The following is a 7,264-nucleotide window of genomic DNA, read 5'->3' as shown; positions in this document are numbered from 1 at the left end:
AAAATTAAATTCTTTATGTTATGACAATTTTTTGTCATAATCATGACAATTCTAGAGAAAATTTTTTTTTGCCCAAAAATCCCCTTTTTTGGTGAAAATGAAAGTTTTAACTACAAAATTTGGTTTTTGTTTAAAACAACAAAATTTGTCACTAATCTTTTTTTGGGGGGAAGCCTTTTTTTTAAAAAGGTTTTTTGTTAAAATTTTATATTATTTTTACAAAAATGTTTTTTCTTTGAAAAAATTGTTAAAACCCTTTAAAACAAATTTTTGGCTGAAAAGATATTTGTGGGTATTAGTAGCCTCTTTGGAAAAAAAACACTATCAACTACGAAAATCTACCCTTTTTGAAAAATATTTTAAATCACAAATCCCTATAAAATTTGGGGGACAAAGGAAGTTTTGTAATTAATAACTTTTTTTAAATGAGGGGTTAATTTTTTATCTTTTAAGGGGCCCCTTTTTTAAAGGACAAAAAAAAATTTAAATTTTTTTTAAAAATACAGGCCCCCAGTGAAATGACTTTTAAGTGATGAAATTTTTGCCCCGAAAATTATGGGAAAAAAATTTTTTGGGAACTCAACGTTTTAAATTAAAATAGGGTTTCTTATATTTTTTGGAGTCAAACATACAACCCTTTAATATTTTTTCCAATCTAATAAAAAAGAAAAAACAATATCAAAAAATTAAAAAAATATAAAATAGGGGCCCTTACATCACGGGCCTCTAGTTTTAATAATCGGGGTATTTTTCCAAATTTAAAATGGGTCTCTAAAAAATTAAATATTTTTTTTGATTGTTCTACAGGTAGTCAAATCCCCTTTAAATAAATTTCCCAAGCCCAAAAATAAAAAGGGCCCGGGGAAAAGCGATTCAAGTAATCAAAAAACTGATGATAATAGCTTTTTCCCCTTATGTTTACAAAAAATTTTACCCGGCATGGGAATTAAATCACATGCCTCTAGTTGAGCTATCTTCATTTAAATTTCCCTTGCCTTGATGGGGAAGTCAATGAAAGTCAAACTTCCGATTTGAAAGGGAACTACTTGGTGTGTTTGGTATGGAGAAATTTTCCCAAATTTTTCGTTTTTTTAAAATAAAAAACGAAAAAAAAATTTTTTGGGAAAATATTTTAAACTGAAGTAGGTTAAAATTTTAAACTTGACATTAAACCCCTTAATTGGGTCCTCAGCCCCCACAAACCTCCCCCCCTTTTCCCACCCCACCCCCACCCCCCCGAACCCCACTCACTTTTTCCATCCCCACCCCCCTTTTCCGTTTTGTTGAAAATATAAATCTTTTGGGGAATAATTTTAAAAAATTTCTCAAAAATAAAAAATAAAGAAAAATTTACTGTTTTCCCGAAAATTTTTTTTTTAAAAATATTTTTCAAAAAATATTTTATTTCCCTTTTTAAAACCCCTTGTCTAAAAAATTATACTGTTAAAAAATACAAAAATTTAACTATTGAATTTCTTTGCCAAATAAAATTTTGGAAAAATTTAAAAAAAGGAAAAAAAAAGTTATTTTAGATCTGAATTAAAGTTCGGTGTATTATTTTTTTAATTCTTTTAGAAAAATTTGAATTCTCAACTGCTGTTTTTGTAAAAATAATTGATTCACTGAAACTGCCTAAACATGCAGTATTTTTAAGTAAACAAAAGAAAAATTTTGGGGTTTCAATTATTTAAGGGAAAACCCTTTAAAACCTTTTTCCTTTCCACAAATAATCTCCCCTTGGTGACAACATTAAAAGTTGTAAAACCAGGAACAGTATTCCTGTTGGTTTAAAAAATTTTCCCGATGCTTAAATTATCGGGGGTTTGCCACGTGTAAATTGATCATTTTATCACTTTAAAAAAGCTTTGCAAAAGTTCCCGGTCACCGGGGTTTTCCCTAAAAAAGGTTACATCCATTGAAAAACCCCAAAAATTTACCCCCTTCTTAAATTGCACCTTTTTAATTCCTGGCAAATATTTAAAATTGGATATATTTGGGGTTGAAAATAAGTTGGAATAGAACAAGGATAAATATTAATTTTTCATAATTAAAAGGAAAAAATTAAATTATTTGGCTATCCCCTGACAAATCCCTTTAAGTTCTTTTTTTTTTGGGATAAATTAAAAATATCTTTCTCTTTTTTTTATTAACTACTTTCCATTTAAATTGAATTAAAATATACCTCTCTTTATAAGTTGGAATTAAAATATCCAAAGCTGAAAATTTTTAAAAATTTCATTTTGAAAATTTCCCATGAAAGCCCCTTTTGGTTAAAATTTTCTGGCCCCCTTGCTTTTGGGCTTTTTTTATTCCTTTTTAAAAACAATTTTAAAAAAAATCTGAAAATTGTTTTTTTTAAAAAAAATCAGGAAAATCCTTTTTTAAAAAAGGGAAATTTTTTTTTAAAAAAAAAACCCCTTTTTTAAAAAAAAAAAAAAAAATTAAAAAATTGGTTTTTTAAGTTAAAAATCTAAAAAATGATTTTTTAAAATTTGAAAAACAAAAAAAAGTATTTTTAAAAAAAAAAGTGCCCAATTTTTCTTTTTAAATGAGGTTTAAATTTTTTAAAAAAATGAAAAAACTAATTTTAAATAAAATATTTTAAAGGTTTTTTTTAAAATTTTTTAAAAGGGGGTTTATAAAAAAAAAAAAATAAATTTTTAATAAAGTTTTTTCATGTTTTTTTTTTAAAATAATTTTAAGTTGTTTTTAAAAAAAATTGCCACCTGGGCACCACTTTGAATAAAAAATTTTCATGGGGCACCCTTTTTCCCCCCCTTAATTAAAACTGTTTTTATAAAAATTATGAAATTTGAAGGGTTTTTGGGGGCTTTTTTTAACGGGGGGGTTATATTTCCCCTTTTAAACGGGGGGGGTATATTTTTTTTTTAAAAAACTTAAAACAAAAGTGGGAAATAAATTTGCCCTTTTCCCTTTTCTTTTGTATATATTTTCCCAAAATGTTCTTGTCCTATTCTTTTTTCCAAAAAAATAAATTTTTTTCCGAAAGTCTTAAAAATTATATAGAATTTTTAAAAAAGTAAATTGCCCATTGGGGGAAAAAATTTACATGCATATGTATAAAAAAACATTTTAAAAAATTTTGTGTATTATTTAATTGGGAGGTTATAAAAAATAATTTGGAGTCACAATTTTTTTTTTTTTTTTTAAAAAAGATGTGTGAGTCTTAAAAGGTGTTATTTACAATAAAATAAATGAAAAGTAGGAAAAAAGGAAAAAAAATGAAAAATAAATAGTAGAATTTTTTAATGGGGTTTTAACTGTCTTTTTTCAAAACCACATATTATTTGTTTTCCCCCTCTAATTTTTTCTTTATATTATATCGATTTCCCCTCAAAAATATTCAAATTTATAGTAATTTCCTTTATTTTTTCCTAATAATTTAGTCATTAAAAAGAACATAGAACAATTGATTTATAGAAAAAAGTTTTGGTAAAAACCAAAAGGGTTTATTAACTGAAACTATTTGGATTGGCTTATAAGTTGGCATAAATTTTTTTTTTTAGTGTTTAAAGGGAAAACAAAAATCATTTTGTTAAAAAACAAAAAAAAAAAAATTTGGGCCCCTTTTAAACTTAGTTTATCAAAGGGAAAACATTTTAAAAAACTTTAAATAAAAAAAAAAAAAGTTGGATACCCCAATTAAATTTTTTTATTAAATTTTTAGAACACAATATAAGCCAGAAAAACCTAAATGAAACAAAAGGAAAAAAAAAAACAGAAAAAGATCTGCAGAAAAACCATAGGGGGTTATAAGAAAATATCTGAAAAAAAAAAATCTAGCATTACAACCTCATACGAGAATTCAAGAATGCAGCATATATGACATATATTCTATAAGACATCCACATACGGGGGAATAATGATCAAAAATTAGCATATTTGAATTTGAATAACAAAACCAAAACCCCCAAAAACCCATTATATGATATCCTACTAATATTTTAAAGGTGGGTTTTCTTACTTTTTATTTAATTATTAATTATTAATATTAATCCCAATTACCTTTTAGTAACCTCAGTCTTTCAATTAAATTAAAAAATTTAAAAAACCTTTTGCTTTTAGCAAAAAAAACTGTTATTTGTTTTTGTGATTTTGCATTTTTAACATTAAATTTAATTAAATTAATAATTAAAATAAAAGAAGGTTCTTTTCCTTTATTAAAAAAAATGGGGAAATTGATGGCAATATAATGCTTTAAATAGTAAATTTGATTTTTATTTGGATGGAGGGATAAAACCTTTTATTTATTTTAAATTTAAATTAAAATGAAAATAAGGAAAAATTTTAAAAAAAATTAAAAAAATAAAATACCAATGGGGGCCTTTAGAGATCGGGTCCCAAATTTCATCTTTTACCCAAAATTTTTATATAGATGATCAATTTCCCCTTGCCAATGGAGGGGCTTTGATTTCCTTTCTTTTTTAAAATTTAATACATTTCTATCCCTTAAATTTGTCAACAAATTTATTTGAATTCAAATTATGTTTTTTAAAATTGAGCAACTTATAAGTGTTCCATTAAAAACTTTTGTTTTTTAGTTCAAATTTTGAAAAACATTTTTTTAAATATTTCTAAAACGTCTATTAAATAGTTAAGTTGGTCACATAAAAAAAATTAAATTATTAATTATACACATCGGTCTCAATTAAAAACAGGGAGATTTTATGAATTATAGGAAAAATATGTATAATTAAAGAGGTGATATATTTTAAGTGATTAACATATATGGAAAATTTTTTTTTTCCCTATAACTTTTTCCCAAAATTTTAATAAAAAATATTTTTCTTTGGATGGATTAAACCCAAAAAATTTATGCATTCATAAAAAAATTTACTTCCTTTAAAGGGTATTAGGAAAAATATATAAATGGTGGGGGCAAAAATCAAAAGTCCCTTATAAGGCTTGGGCATTTTTCCCCATTTAAGCTAGCTTTTGAGGTGGGGAGTTAAATTTTCCCCTAATTTTTTCCATTTTAAACCCGGGGGCCCCCAATTTAAAGTGGGCCAAAAAAAAAAAAATCGAAATCCCCGGTTGGTGGGCCCCGGAGAGGGGGGGTGAAAATTTGGTCAATGTGCACACTCCGGAAGGACAATGGATCCCGGATAAAAAAATTTTCCATATCGGGCCTAAAGGGGAGGAAAATATACCACATGGTGGCGGATGAAAAAACCCTTTGGGGTCCTTATAAAAAAGGGAGGGCAATCCTCCTCCCTTTAAACTAGCTTTTTTTTGTGTGAGTTAATCCAAAATTTTAATTTGACATATAAATTGTAGTCTATTAAAATAACCTAATTTAGGCGTTGACTTACTTGTATATAAGAAAAGGGCATCTTATTAAAAGAAAATGAAGAAAATTCTCTGAAAATATTCTTGTCTTTTTACTACTTTCAACCCCTTTTTATTTTTTCCGGGTATCAATATAGTAGGAACCTTTTGAACGTTCAACAAAGTTATTTGATATTATCTTCCCCCTTTTTTTAATTAAAATTTGAACTCCCCCTTTTAAAATACTTTAGTTTTATTTAATATAAGGGGAAAAGGGGGTTTTAAATCCTTGAGTTTTCCCAATTATGATTTAAATCCTTGTGTTAATGCCTAAAACATTTTTAAACTTTAATTAAATAAAATTGTGCAATTTTAATCCTAGACCCAACTTGAAGTTAAAAATTAACTTTAAGTTACTTTTCTTGAGAAGAAAAAGGATTAAGGTGCAGAGATGAAACAGAAAAGGGGAAAACAGCACTACTAGAACTAAGTACTAACTCCCGTTTCCATAAGTCCCCGTCATCTGTTTTTAAAAAGAGCAGAGATGTATGTTTTATATTTACAATCTAGAAGAGCAACTTGTTCTAGTTTCAAATGCAGAGAAAAAACATGTGTACGTACACATTGTTATGAAATTCCTTGGGTTTTAAAAAGGGTAAAATGAAGTCACACAAATGGCAATACCAAAAGTCATATCAAACAGCAATTTTACTATAGGTAATAATGAAGAAGTTATCTGGGAAGGGGAGCAAAGAAAGGGGGAAGGAAGGGGGAGAGATATAGAGAAACAAAAAGAGATGGAAGCGGCAAATTGAGTGTATACTATTTTTGGTCACCATGTCTGTTATTCATAACGAGAGTAGTCGAAGTGGTTAAGAAAAATCGTCGAAGTTAACGGTGTTAATTCTAAGTTAGGTCTAGGCATTAAAATTGCACATTTTATTTAATTAAAGGTTAAATGTGCTTAGTGCATTAACACAAGGACTAAAATCATAATTAGACAATAACTTAGGGACTCAAACCGCCCATTTGCCCTTTAATATATGATTTTTTTCTTTTCCAATCACTACTTAATTAAGTTTTATCTGTTATATTATCACTAATATATCATATACTAAGTCAATCAAACTAATCTGGCAAATCTCATCTAATAAAATGACAGGAAATAATACTTAAATTATTGAAAGAATTAGTGTTCAGGCTCGTAGGCTGATCAAATCATACTCTCTCCGCTCTAATTCATGTGGTTTAGCTTTGACTGCACTCCTGTAATTGAAGTAAGAAGACTTTAGAGTTTTATGAACTTAAATTAAAAATAATGCGTTGTAGCAAAATACTTTTGAACCCCGTGGGTTAAATATATCGGGTAATACGTTGAAATTTAAAATTCTTAAATATAGAAAGTTACGTTCTTTTCAAAACGTTGTCATATTATAGACTCTTCCTTTTTTCTAAGTTTTATCTCTAAGTATTAAAACGCTAGATTCTTCATTTACCAATGAATTAATCCTTCCGTGATTAATAATGAAATTTTAGCCGGAAAAGGATTCTCTCCGACATGGATGCTCACCAACTCGATCGCATGATGAGATTTTCAATTGATTTGATCGAATCTCATTCTTTCTCACAATTCAGATAATTGACCTTTCTATCAAGATCTTTAGATAAAAGTACAAGATATAATTTGAAACAAGTGGTCGGAGTAATCTGTAAGGCGATAAAACTCTGAACCAAGCAAAATCTAAAATATCAACACTATGGCATGTGGTATATATTTTTTCATCTTTAACTAGAATTCACGTTCGTAGATTAGATCGGAAGTAAATCGCTTTTAATGAAAAACATTTTACCCTCGAAATAAAATTCTCCGAATTAAAGAATTCTAATTAGTTATCTCCAAAACAGTTACAAAACCCAAAAAAAAAATTAAAATAATAATAATAATAATAATAATAATAATTAAATCTAAAGCTAA

The sequence above is a fragment of the Lycium ferocissimum genome, chromosome 9 (assembly GCF_029784015.1).
Source record: "Lycium ferocissimum isolate CSIRO_LF1 chromosome 9, AGI_CSIRO_Lferr_CH_V1, whole genome shotgun sequence".
NCBI lineage: Eukaryota > Viridiplantae > Streptophyta > Magnoliopsida > Solanales > Solanaceae > Lycium > Lycium ferocissimum.
Note: the sequence above shows the minus strand (reverse complement) of the source record.